This window comes from Glossina fuscipes, unplaced genomic scaffold, assembly GCF_014805625.2.
Source record: "Glossina fuscipes isolate IAEA_lab_2018 unplaced genomic scaffold, Yale_Gfus_2 121, whole genome shotgun sequence".
In the NCBI taxonomy this organism is placed as follows: Eukaryota; Metazoa; Arthropoda; class Insecta; order Diptera; family Glossinidae; genus Glossina; species Glossina fuscipes.
In genome coordinates, this window is record NW_023998464.1 from 1,063,192 (window position 1) to 1,078,251 (window position 15,060).

At 33.1% G+C, this 15,060-nt stretch overlaps 1 pseudogene; it reads right to left on the reverse strand.

Annotated features, from left to right (window-relative positions):
- Window positions 1-5,891: 5,891 nt before the first annotated feature.
- On the reverse strand, window positions 5,892-6,945 carry LOC119640489 (annotated as a pseudogene).
- Between the last annotated feature and the right edge of the window lie 8,115 nt (window positions 6,946-15,060).

Consider the following 15,060-nt stretch of genomic DNA (forward strand, 5'->3'; position numbering starts at 1 on the left):
ATAAACCCAGCTTCTACTTATACACATCACAAGTGCAACAATAAAAGCTTGTATGTTCGATTTACAGGAAAGGTTATTTTTTTGCTATAGTCTCGCTCTAGTCTCGAAATTTCGCTCAAACCTATTAATTTCTTTTTAATGTTTTTCTTATGTTCGAGCTGCCTTTTTTTTCTATTTGAAATTAATTCTTTACTTCCTATTGGCAGTTTGGCAAACAACCACTTTGGTCAGAAAAAGCGGAAAATGTGAAAAATAAAAATTCTGGTTTTCAAACCAACTCCAACCCAATGCATCCAGTGTCTGCAAATTGCGTATAACTTTTTCTAAAGTTTCGCTTATTTTATTACAAGAAAAAAAGAAAGGAAAAACTTTAATTGCATTCACATACACCTCTGATACGCTCGATTCATATCAGCGACTGTAGTAGCGTACAAAAAATTTATTTAAGTTTTGAGCAAATTTTTGTGTGTATATGTGCAAGTTCACTTTAGTTAGTACGTTTACTTTAAAAGTGAAGAATCAAAGGAAGGCCGATAAAATCTTTGTAGTTAACATAGTGAGAAATATATTTTGCAACAAAGTTAATATCAATTCCAAGAATCTATTGCCTTGAGTTACGCAACAAAAATGTTAATCTTGTCACATTTTTCCAAAACTTCGGCACTCTTTATGAAAAGTATATCAAGAATTTCTTTGAAAATATTTCCCAATTTCCTTTTACTATTTTACAAAGAAAATATTTGTGTATACTTTTTTTTTACATAAGAAAGTGTGTGAGTAAAACGCAGGTATAAAAACGACCAAGACAACTGAACTTTTTATATAAAGAAAATTCTCAACCTTTATTTATTCGCATAGCTGCACAAATGAAAATGTTTGTAAGTGAAGCAATATTTATATTTGATGTATAAAGACGGAATATGTGCGCACATATGAACGCACGTTAAAGTATGTGAAATGCGTATAAAGCCAAAGAACATTACATATAACAGTCATCATAATAACAAGAACGAGCAGCCTTAGAAGTATCTAAAGGAAATACAAATATAAAAAAAAAAGAAAAACCAAATCAAATACAAATAGCGAGATGTGAGAAAAGAGTGCACGAATTTTGAATATCCTAAGTGAAAGGCAAAAGTTACTAAGCTCATAAAGCTCATAGATTAAGCAAGCGAGATCAGAAAAGAATTAGGTAAAACTAAGTCATTAACTTTAAGAGTGAAATAGGTCGCAGTAAATACGGCCGACTGCATTTCAATAAAGTTCTCTTCAAACTGGAAATTTTACAAGGCATCTTTTGAGGCTCCTAATCTGGTCTCTACTTAACTCTGGAGTTAGGACATGAACTTATCCTAAAATTTTATTGGAAACAAATATAAAAATAGAACGTATCTAAGATGATTCAGGTAACCTCTATACTTCTTTCACATGTACTGTGTCGAGAAAGAAAAGTGATTGAAAATATAGCAAAATCAATTGTAAATAAACGAACGGTTTTCTGAGAAGAGAAGAAAAAGTTAAATTCGTTTTTACCCTGAAGATATTTTAATATACATTTTTCTATATTTTTATTGCTATTAAAACAATTGATGATTATCTAAAAGCTTGAATAGAAGGTAAAAACACAGAGCACATATACACATGTTATTTATAAATAAATGCTTGCAAATGTCGTAAGAGCAAATGCTCTTTAAGATGAAAGAGTTCAAGGTCAACATATTTAATCTAAATCAGCTCTAATCTAGAAAATGATTTCATATATCGTTAAACTAATTTCAATCCTTTTTCCGTAATCGAATCTGTAAACATATGAGAAGAATGAAATTGAACAAAAAACGAAAGGAGATCAAACATTCCAAGTCTTACACACTCAAACTTGGCGTTTGGCCAATTTTTATATTTATCTTCTATATACTGCAAATGATAAATTATGGTGAGATATGGTCAATCGACCAAATTTTGAATTGTAGATTTCAAGGAAGAACACATGCGTTTCGAGTTTGTATGAATTCGAGAATTTCCTTAATTATAGCAAATCGAAGGATTATTAGATTTGAATTGATTCACAATCTCTGTGAAAATTTTTGGTTAACTTTGGCCGTATCACTTAGCTGATTATGTATTAAGTCCTAAGATGGTCCGGTGATATAATAAGGGCAGCAAAAATTGAGAGATTTTTTGCAATTCGTTCTAATAAATTTACGTAACTACCATCGAAGGTGAGGGATACTTCGTTTTTCAATTTCATTTTATTTCTGGCTAGAATTCACATTCAGCCGAATTAAGCAATACACTATTAATCCTAAAGGTTGGAAATAAGACATCACTAGCACTGGCATTCACAGCAAAGTTCAAAGTACAAAATTTCAAAGTGAACCTTTTTTACAATATTTCTAGGCTTAAAGTAGTAAACAAGCGAACTTAAGTCTTAGACATAAACCAACTACATTGTAGCAAAAAATATCTACCAGAAACAAGTAGCAAAGTGAAGGCAAACAGTATACAATATTTTAGGCTTAAAGCACATTGAAAGCATACATAAGTTTAACTAACTAAATATATAGCGACATGCAAGATATCGTTTACCGCACGAATCATTAATAAAATCTGAATCAAATTAGTCACGGCTATCCGCCCGTCCGTAGTAAATGTTCACCTGGTCGCAAAAACTGAAGAATCCCTTTCAAATTTAAGCAAAACCGGGAAGTTTTTGCATGCTAGTTATTTTTGAAAATGGCCCAAATCGGTCGAAGTCACTTTCTGACAAATTTGAAGTCGATAACCTCATTTTTGCGGCCAGGAGAATGTTTACATGTGGACGGACAGACAGATGGGCCTGCTTAGATAGATTAGGCATTTAATGCTGATCAAGAATATATATACTTTGTGGAGTCTCTGATGCCTCCTTCTAGGCGTTGCAAACGTTACGACAAAATGAATATACTCATCACCCTTCGGTATAAAAATTTCGATTTCTACTCGGCTCCTCGAGCAATTATATAAAAATGAAAATGATCGCCCACGCCCACCCGCGATACTGGCGATTTTTTCTTTTCTTCGAGTTCTTTTGTTAGTCTTACTTCTTACCTTGTTTTACTTGTTAACTAAGAGAAGTTTTGCACCTATATAGTTTAGTTAATGGAGTTATTATTGTTGGAATATAGCTTTGTGAAATCACATATTGTTACTTAGCCTAGCAAGAATTTGTTAAATTCGAGAGTAGAGTAGCAAATAGAACTGCCAGAAATAATTTAACATTATTCTTTTATCGATTTTTCGATGTTTGGCGATGTAATCGCGGCGTACTTCTAATTTTTTCGTCTAAAGTATTTTTTATTGCGGGCGGCGTTTGAGTATTGAAACATCCAATCTGAAGTTAAATAGACTAACTTTTGGGCTCACACATTTTTTTAGTGGTGTATTTGCGTTTTCATTTCAATCGCACGCAACACGTTAAGCAAAGTTTCCCTTTTCAAAGCACAATATGTTCATCGGCATAGATAAGCAAATGAATTTTGGAACTTCTTTTACATTAATTACTTTTAAAAACCGCTATAAAATGTTGTTCGGCTTTAATACCTTCAAGACGTACATTTGGCTATGGTTACTAAAAGTCTGTACATTTTTTACGCCAACCGTTATCGTTGTTCTCATTTCACTTTTCACAACAACTTAATGGATATGAATTCCTAACAGATATTTATGCACAATAATGAAGACTTTTATTTAAATTACAATTACATTAAGTTAATCTAGAGATAATCGTACAATACTAAAAATTTTTCATACATCAAATAATTACGTAATATTAATCAATAGATCTGATAGTCAATGAACACGTATTTCTGTTGTGTCCTAAAATCAATGTACCTGTGATTCTATGTCATACATGTAACATGTCATTCAATTAAATCTCCGTTTATATGCGTACGTTGTGCGTTTCGTACTATCTGCCATTAACATAACTCCTGATTAAAGTTATTGTACTTGCGATGTATGGTGTATGCGTGTGCGTGCCTTTGACAACAGATGAACTCTGTGCATGCTGTCATCAGGTCTCGATGCGTGCCAACACGTCTGCTGTGCTCTTAAAACGTAGCAAATTTATTCAGCACATTATGTGGATGGAGCAGGTGAAAATGTTTCGTTATTGGCATGCATAAGATATTGAGTTATAAACATATATTTAAAAAGAGCACAGTTCCCTATTGCGTCTCATATCTTGCGTCTCCTGCCAAATGTCAAATATGTTGAAATTGTCAAAAATGTTACGCTTTTTAAGATAAAGCACACACATATACATATAATATATAATATCTGCAGTTAATTCGTAGCTGAATTATCACAATCATCATCATATATATATCAAGTATATAGTATGTATGTATGTGTATGCATACGTATGTATTATGGATGTTAAAGAAGAATATCTTAAGGGTATACATATATATGTGTGCGTAATTGTGCTAAATTCCCAAATAAAACGATTACTGTTACCATCTTATGAAAATGAATGCGGATTTTACGTTGAGATTAATATATTGCTTCGAAAATTTAAAAGCTTTGGTGGTAATGTTCACAAAATCTTTTGAATTGATATGACATACATTTGACAAGTCAGACGTGTACAAATTCGTTGATTCATTAGCTTGACATAGTAACTAATTTGTTCTCTACCTGACATGTTGTGCGAGATTCGAATATATAAATTATTAACTTTATTGATTATATACCATAGGTATATAGGTATATATGGGTGCATGGGGTATCATAGTGTTTTATAATAATTTTTTAAATTTCTCTTGGGAATGCAATTTCGTAATTTGCTTAACCGAATATGAAAGAAAAGCAAAATGAACTAAATAGTTGTAAATTGTTTTAAAAGCATTGACGAACCCTTTTGCTGTAATCAGGCTAGAACCCCTTTTTGCCATAAATACACTCCCAAGACAATTTTTTAAGTTTAACTTTCTTATTCTTATAACCACTTAATGTATCACACATTGTCGGATTAGTAAATAACGCACCTTTGTTTCCAGCCATCACGCTTATCAATGAAAACTTCTATTAATCTCACGTTGATTGCTATAAAACATTATAGAACACTACAGCAGACCCGTGTTTAAAAGAAACCAAAGCAAACGGATAATGGCAAAGAGGAAATGTTTTAGTTTCTTAAGGAACGAGGGCGTGTTTTCATTTCTTTGCATGTTTAAGGATATTGTTGTTATGAAATTGCCCTTCTATAGTGGTAAAGCTTTTAAAAATATTAATCAGAAAAGATTCTTTTATTTTCATTATCACTGAAAACCTATAAATAATGAAGAAAATTTTGGGTGCGGTTAAGAGCACAAAATTGAAACACCGCTTAGTTATAGTAAAAGTGAGATAGAGCGACGTGGCAGTGGTAAACGGCGATTCATTTATATCGATTTACTTCCCGTTTATTACTATGACTGAACGTTTGCGCTAAAGTGATTCATGCAATAGAACTACTATTTAGAAAAGACTTTATAAATTCTTAGGTCGCTTTAAGGGATGACAGCATTGTAATAAAACAAGTAAGAACGCTATAATCGAACACGTCTCGCAATTAAATCTCCTACAGCACTTCGCTTTTCGCTAATTATATAATTAGAAGTAAGAAATGGCTTTGCTTGAAGTTACATATTCGCGTACCCACCAGTATGTGTTTCTCATTCTACTCTTCAAGTTCTTTTATTAGATACCCATATCATTGGTGTATTAACAAAAAGTTAAACACCATGTCGCAGTGTCTATCATATTCATTTTCTAGATAATAATAACAAATTGGTTGTACGCACTTAATCTTAAGAAATTTGGATAAAAAACTCGTATATGATATGACATTAGCCAATTAATTTTGCACTTTACTTCTTTTTGGGAATCACAGAAAGGGACTTCTTTTTTCCATGCTCTTCTAAGGTTTTTCTCAACATTTTGTTTCGATTAGTGGCAACTTTGTGGCATCCAAAGCAAACTGCGATTTAGCCAATTCTTAGCGATGGCATATTCTCCAGCGGTCAAGGCAGTGCGACGTCTTGAAATTTAAGCGTATGAATTCAATTTGATACGTTGACGCACATTCGACAACGGATTTAGACGACAAACGCAACGGAATATTTTTCTACGGCTATCACCTAAAACTTTACTCTAACTGAATCAACTCCTTCAGATGGAAGCAAGCGTGACAAATCGGTACTGGCCATTTTCGGTTGATGGGGATGATACAATTTACACAGATTTCTTTTTGTCTACCTACATTGTTTCAATACAAGGAATATTGCGGAAAGGAGGACGTAAGCTCTCATCTTTAAAGTAAATGATTAAAGATTCACGACATGTAATGCGGCATGGATCAATCGCATAGTTCTACGACCAGCATAGAACGTTGCGACTTAGATGGTTTTCGAATATCAGCCAAGATTTTTATAGGTTAAAGAAGCAGAACAGTTTGCTTGGTTTTCTGCAATTTCTGTATATCATCAGATGAAATTAAGGTGAGGTCAGACTGCACCAAAGCTAGTACATCAGAAGCTAAGGCTGATACCAGAGGTAAGCGGCATTGATTTACATTGATTTCGCGGTGCCAGCGTCGATCAGTTTTGCTCTGAATGACCACTTGACTGGCACGACACATGTAACCAAAAGCAAACTGACCAGAAGGATGAGTGCCACCGCTACGAATACGTGGTATACCAGCAACCGTGCAATCAGTACTCTAGGACTCGGCTGATATTTGATGCCCGGCTTTTTCGCCAGCGGCGTATGGTTGGCCTTTGTTGCGATACATCAACTGATGAATATCGTTCACCTCATCGGAACGAAGCTTTAAGCGTAGCTGCCATAAATACTTTTCTCCTTTATGTGCCCATATTTTTCTGAATAAACCGAGACCAGCGGTCTGGTGTTAGATCAACTCATTTTCGAAAATAATATCTACCAAAATTCTGCAGTTGACGCAATTCTGCAGCAGCAGAAACGTCCTCCTTTAACCAAGAATAGACTTTAACTTTTGAAAAATTTTATCGACGTTATTAATAATTAATTGGCTAAGAAGGCGTGTCGTCAATATAAGCAAATCGTAGGCAGGTTGTCAATTCTTATAGAGTGTCGCCGCTACGAACATTACAAGTTTTTTACGAGGCTACAAAGAAAAGCCTTATCACCTTAATAGAAGTGATATTCTAAGACACAGCGATTGTTTTGACAATTTTGATTGATTTTCAAAACGTTGTTACTTCCGGCTGAATGAAATATATGTTGCATTGCGGTTTTTTAATTATTTACAGAGTATTATTACTTACTTGGTTATGTGCGATTTTAAAGTATTCTAAAGGAGAAAGCGGGCCATACTAGGAAAAACGTGACGAATTTTTTTCTTCAGCCATTAGTTATAGGAAGCGTTAAAAAAACTTTTAAAGAAAATTCATTATGAATATTGCAGGAATATTTTCAGTTTTGCAGTTGCAGCTACAATTCCAAACAAGTACCTGTACTTTAAATTGAAATAAGGAAAGCCTGCTAAACGTTTACAAAAGAAAATAAAATGAAACATGTATACGTGTAACATGAAAACAAATACACAAATAACCTATTGAGTTTGGAAATCGTTACGAAATCCAGAACATGGGGCACCGCAAAGATTGCAATTTAAAAAAAATGAGAAAACTAAGAAAGATGTTATTGTAGTAAAGCAATAAAGGTCGGTCTGCAACGATTTTGTTCTACCTACCATTAGTTTTAATACGAAAGCAGCAATTCTTCAATAAATTCATGGTTTATATATAATGTGGAACGGACGACAATATACAACGTACCAAATTGTTACTTACGTAGCAGTGCTCCATACGTAATTGTAACTGAGGACAATAATTTAATGGTCCTTTCTATTTATAGCCGATGAGTTTTTTGAAAATATGCAGGTTAATTTCAACGACAAAGCCTTTGTCGTATAATTGAAGTTCATTTTAAATGCCTTTAACATATCTAATATCCGTTGCGTGGGATAGAAAAAAGGGTAGAATAGCATAAAATTGAGATATTTAAGTTATAAGCATTAGATATAAGAATAAATCTACTTGCTTGTGGGTGTTTAAATGGAACTTGTAAGTCTTACGACATAGTGGAAGTGAACATTCGACATTTTCTGCATCAATATCTGTCCTACTGAGAGAGAGGTAACAGGAAATAGACGACTCAGGCTTTTAGTGCGGTTATGAATTAATATATCTCGCGAAACATCTTTATTTCGTTTTGCAATTGCGAATTGAGTAAAAAACGAGTGAACCTTTGGGTAAAGGATATGGAAGAAAGAAAATGAAGATAAATAGTAATGTACACACATAATGGCTTTTGCTAATGTCACCAATGGGCAATTCTTGAGGATTAATAAATGTTTCATAATAAATTTTATAACATTAAAACCGTTTTAATCATGACATATGTATTTGTGAGGTCTTCTTTTTGCAAAGTAAAAGGTACAAAAATTCAAAATATAAAAGAAAAGGAAGAAAATACGTTTCCTTTACTGGTAGAGATTACTTACATTAAAAAAAAAAAACAAAAAAAGATTGTTAAAAAAATTTATGGATATGGATGTAAAGACTGCGATAGGATTAAAAAAAGAATAATGTTTTTATGTCCATATCCATTACAAGATTCAGTAAAATGCTAAACAACAGCAAACTGTAGATTCCAAGTTGTGCGGCATATTGCTTATCTTACTTTCGCAATTATTGACGTAAAAAATTTTAAAAATGCTGCCGCATGGGTTTAAGTTGGTTAAGGTTCTCATGAGCAAAAAAGATCACCTGAATGCTTGCAAATATTAATAAATTAAATATATTTGAAACTTGGTTATTTTATGATGATTCTGATCGTCGAAACACATGTGCAGGAGGAGCTATTGCTTAGCTGACATTTAAAGCAACCAATATAGTATACATCGGCTGAACGAAAAAGATCATAAGAAAAGACTGGGTTCAGAGGCAAAAAAAAAAAACAGCGCCATGTTCAGCTGATCAAGATGCCACCATCATATCGCTACTCATACAGTTTGTGGAGGGCGATTCTGTCGAAATTAGTAAGTTACAGTATCTGTGAAGAAAGTATTTGTAAAATTTTAAAAATCTCCTCCTTGATTTTAAAAATTGACTCCTTGGGTAACTTTACAACTTGAGTTTTGTCCGCTCCGATTTCACCCCTAACGTATGTTACGCAATTGGAAACGCAGCATCAATTGGCGCACATTTTTTTCACTTCCAAATTGCCAATCAATGCCGAAAGTACGTCATCCCTCACCATAACGGCTACTTTGCGCACTTTCAGTCGATGGTTGTCAAATGCAATCTCTTCGATATTTCTGCTATAGTCTTCTTATTTGCTCAACCATCTTGGTAGCTCTTAAGATCTCTTCTAAACTTTCTCACGTAATACTGTATTATTGTGAAGAAACGATCGGATTTTTCTATGGTGAAGTCTAACCCGAGCTCGACGTTCGCAACTACGATTTATTTTACTCTTTTAAACATTTTCATCCAATAATTTGTTATTGCAAATAAAGGAGTGGACTTTTTTAGTGTAAAGTCTAGCTAGACTGAAACATTTTAGATGAAAATATTGCATCAATTAATACGATTTTCTTTGTCTTTATCAATTCGCGGAGGCAACTTAGTATTCGATGGTTGCCAAAGAACATAGCGCCTTAAAAGTTCAGTCCTAAGCTTTATAAGGCCATAATAGGACTTATCCAAAACTTTGAATCTGATTTTTGAAAACGATTTCCATTCCTTTCATTCAAATTTTTGATAATATCTTTACAATCGCCATTTACCTCACCGATCTACTATGATATGTAATAAAACATTTTTCATTTGGAAAAAGCTGCCATATTTACGCTATACGGGTTTTTTAATTCTGAAAAGTTTTATTTAAACTTTTTTTTTCACGCCACAAAAAAACTTAATATTCGATAATAGCAATGTTTAAAACTTATTGCAATTAAATATGTTTTTAAATGAAATCACATATTTTTCAATGTATTAACTATAAAAAAAACTAAAAGTGTTTACAAAGCTTTTCAAGCGTATGGGAAATTAAAAGTAGTGAAATAGTATATTATCAGCTATAAACTTGTAGTGATTAAAATAAGCAAAGTAAAAAGAGATATAAGTAAATGCGAGCAAAAAAGAAAGAAACATTTAAATTTATTGAAGGTAAGCAAATCTCTTTAAAATCGATTAAGGTTAAGTTAGAGCACTTTGAAGCTAGCAAACGCAGCGAATGGATTAACTTAATTTATGTCAGTCAACTCAGTTGGGAAGAAATACTTGTTTAGTGTAAGGATGTAATTGCGTTGCTTTTTGGAATCAAATGTAATTTTTTTATGTATACAAAGAGATCAAAACTATTCTCGTAGGGATAGGATGAAAGAAAAAAAAAGCGTATTAACATAAACAAGTAGGAAAATCATATTCAATCGGGACCGAATCTTTTATACCCATCATCATTTAAGACAAAAAAAAAGAAAAGAAAAATGACAAAAGAATAAAAGCTCTCATGTTCTACAATACGGAGTGGATAATACGCAGTCGATTTCTTCTATTTTCATTTTTTTTTTGTCGTATAGGCTTGTGGGCATTGTAAGCGTGCCCTTTGAAAAGTTTAGGACATTTCCCAATTCTTTTGCAAATTTGTAGGCGATATCTTCATTTTGGCAGGTTTAGGTGCATTTAAGATTTGACACGTGCCAAGAATTTGTATACTCTATGGGGTTTTTGATGCTTGTTGCTGCGAGTTATAAAGGTATTGAAAAGGCAATTATAGATTGATACTGTATAATAATAAGTAGGTGTGGTCAATTTTTTCAACTTTTCAACGCAAATGCTACAGCATCGCCCATAGAGCATGTATTCAAATTTCTGGACATTTATTTGCTATAGTTTATGAGTGATGAGCAAAAAACAATTTGCCATTCCATTTAAAAACAGAGGTGTTGTCAGTGAGTGTGGTGCTGTGGGCGTGTCCTTCGACCTATTTAGTCCATTTTCAATGCCAACCTGCGCGCAAGAACTTCCAATGTTTCTCCAAATTTGAAGTTGTTAGTTTCATTTTTGTGGGCAGGAGAATATTCACAACAAACGTTACACAGACGAACAGAAGGACATGCTCAAATCGATTAAGAATTTTGTGGGAACTCTGATGCTTCCTTCAAGGCGTTGCAAACGTTTCGATAAAACTAATAAACTCTTCATCTTTCGGTGATGATGGGTACCAAAAAGCTCAGCATTACAACAAAATCCCTTTAGAAGAACAAGGTTGACCTGAAATATTTTGTTTATCACAAACATTAGATTCAATTTGAAACTCGAAAAAATTCATTATTGTGTAAAACAAGTAAGAAAATTATAATCGGCTGTGGCCGATTCTTTCATGCACGCCAGCTTTGTTTCAAAATATCCAAAAAACAAGGAAATAAACATTCATCTCTGATAATTTATAAACTGAGGGAAGCAATTTTGTCCATTTTTGCATAGGTACTATAGGATGGCTTGTAGGGCATACGGGGCCATATCTGTAACAGGATGTGATTAAAGAGCAAGAAACTCAATTCTTTAAATTCTGAAAACAATTTTGACCTCAGTTTAAATTGTACTGTACGGGTATCCTTTGAACGTTTTTGGCCGATTCCAGTGCGAAACCTGTTTCTAACAATTTGCAATGTTGTTGGATAATTTCTAGAAGCGAAAGATTAGTTATTGGACAGGTCGTTATAAAGGCACGGACAGATGGATGAGCAAATCAAATTTGATACTGATCGCCGGTGTAAATTTTGTAGGTTTTTAAAGCTTCTTTTAGGTTTTACTTCGGTTTCGACAAAATGCCTTCGTTAATGCCTACAAAACTGTCGCACAAGGCCAAATACTTAAAATCATTGTATACTTCAGATTATGAGTCAATACGATTTTTGGAACATTATTTCAGAAATTAACTCTGTAATATAATATATCATAAGTGGTAGCATCAGAAGCTAGAATCTCATTTGGGAATACTTGGTCGTCGTTTGATATTATTTTTTATAAATTCTAGGGACATCTGCGGAGCTTACGGTTCGGTTCGTGTTAGTAGAAACAAGCAAGTACAAGTTTTGGACTTGAAGTGTACCTGTAAGTCGCAATTGAAAAAAAGATATTTACTTGTTGCCAATTATCGATCAACGATTAAAGGGTGAACTTAGTGAAACTTTAAACTTAATCCCAGGATGGAGTCGGTAGTCTTGTGTTACACGTGAACGTGAATTCAGGAAAACTCACAGACAGATGAACATAGTTCAAGGATTGTCGATACGTTTTTGGTCTTGGGCTAAAAATGAAAATTGCAGACTATTGCCGCCAACGTCCAACGTTCTATCGAGATTTGTAATTTGTCCCAAGTATACCCTTTGAAGCCACAATGTTCAATGTGCACAATGCAGTACAATGTTTAGGAAATTTCTTTACGTTTTTTCATAATTTGCTTAAGATGGCAGAAAGCGAAGAGTCGCTCAAAGGCGTGTCTAGATTACTCGTTATGGTTGTTGTCATCACTTAGCTTAGAATTGTTTTACAATATCAGATGTCAAATTGTCTTCAAGATAATGTCAAATTGAATTTTAGCTCTTTATTTTTTACATATCTATACATAAATGTTATAAAGGATGTGAGTAAGTGAAGAAGTGTATAAATTTTTTTTGTTTTTGTTGATGTTTGTGCATTTTAAAATTTCTTCTGCTATTTATACTTTCAAAAGGAATAATAAGAAAAAAGCAAAAAGTAAAAAACTGAAAGCATTTACTACAATTTCCTTTATCTGCATTCACCTTCAATGTTTTTGCTCCTTTAATAACAATTATTGTCATATCGCAAAAGAATTCTTACATTTGTTATGTAATGGGATGAAAAAGTAAAATATTGCACAGAAAATGAAATTGAAAAGGAAAATTTTTATTGCTATAAAAATGTCTTTTAAATGCTTTACATATGCGTTGTACGTTGCTTACACAACTGCCTGCGTACATAGTTGGAAGTGAAGAAGAAAGGAAAAACGTTTTTAACCCTTCTTTAGTTTCTATAAAAAACAATTTTTCATTAAATAACTTTTTTTTAAGCTCATTTTTTTGTTTTTTAAGTTGAATACTCCCTCTCTCTCTCTCTCTCTCTCTCTCTGTCTCAAAAGAAAATTCGATGGTTTTATGTTTAACTCGTTTCGATAGTTTTTCCACCCATAATTGCCCTATTATTTAAAAAAGAAAAAACATTTATGTGAAGCTTTGCTTAAACATTAATAAAAGTCAAATAAAGTCAAATCGTGGACAAATTCTGAAGATTAATTAAGGAAAGGAAATGTTTCAAGTTGAAACATTTATTATAGCTTTGATAATTGATATTTAATTCAGTCGATGTGCAGTAAATTTGTACATAATTCTTGCAATATTGGTACACTCTTAAGGATTTTTTTTTATTTTTTTTTCATTTCTTAGCTTGGTCTCTCTCTCACGTTCTTAAGTAATTTGTCATTCAAGTCATTTGAACTAAACTTCGTAGTCCCAGAATGATTAGCTAAGTACGAGCACACGTTCTTGAGGTTTCTTGTGGAGAAACCCAAGGAAGACAAAAGAAAAAGAGAGAGAGTGAGAGAGAAAGAGGGAGAGAGAGAAGTAAACATTCAAATTCAGATGCCATTGAAGTCAAGCATTCAAGGCTATATAATAATATTGTAAAGCAGATGTTAGCGTAAATGCTTTCCTAGCTGAGCTTCAAAGTTTCAAACCTGCAAGTAAACGTACTTTTATGATACATTAAGATAAATCTTTATATAATAGCTACAACGAGAATATGATTTGATGTACATAATATTTTATCTACATTATGGACGTAGGTATATAATTCTTAACGTTGCGCACCTGTGGCTTCGTTTAGGTTAAGGTAAACGAACACGTATATGAAAATTTCATTGTCCATCCTTGTACTTTTCTCGCCTTCAGCATTGATATATTAATCATTGAAAGATTGGAGCTACAACTGTTTTCATACCGCGCGGTTCCTCTCCATAAGGTTAAATAAGTATTTTTTAACGGGCGTTTGTCGGCCTATTATGCCACGACCGCGTAGCCATGTAGTTAAAAAACCACGATTATCAAATATGTGTACACAAGTTTAATCCCTACTATATTATCAGGTATTATTAGGAGTTAAAATAGGTTTCCGGCGTTTTCTATCAAATATTTAGAATTTATTCTGCAAGAACGGTGCATTACGTTTTATTCAATGTAGTGTCTATCACTAGCTCCTAGTTTTCTCAATTTTTTTGGGAGTGTTCGTCGTAGGAACTCTTCAGTTTTTGTAAAGCGCTGCTCAGACATATCAAATGCCATCGACCACATCGAGTTGTAAAGATTGTTATTTGTATTGATATAAAAATTATTTGCATCTATTGCAAGGATATGCCTCAGCGGCTGTTTCAAGCGTTCTCAATTTCGATGTTAATATTTCTCGCATGAATAAGAATCCTACCACACGATTAAAGGTTGTAAGTCAAATCCGTTCATTTCAATATCTTCTTCATAATCTAGTTAATGTTCTCTTTTTTTATGTCCTACTTATCCTAAGTAATTATTCAATTAGCATGAACTGTAACTAATCAGATGGTTTCACGAAAATTAGAATGAAAACTTCTAGACACTATGAACGGGTCTATCGCCCATCGACGTCAATCTATTCGCACGGTCAACTAGAGGAAATACGCTTAAGGGCAATTCACTATGAGGCGCAAAATCGCAAGAGTCGTTTTCGTTTCACACTTAGACCTAAATTTATAATACGTATTTAGCGTACTTTAAATTATTTTTACGTATTGGTATCTTTCTCTATATATATTATGAGTTAAGTGTAAAATGTTATTTTTACTTATAATTATTTTTCTTCTCTATATATTTCTGTATATAGCGATAACATATTACTGTTAAGATCTAGAATAAGTAACTTTCATGTAATAGGACAT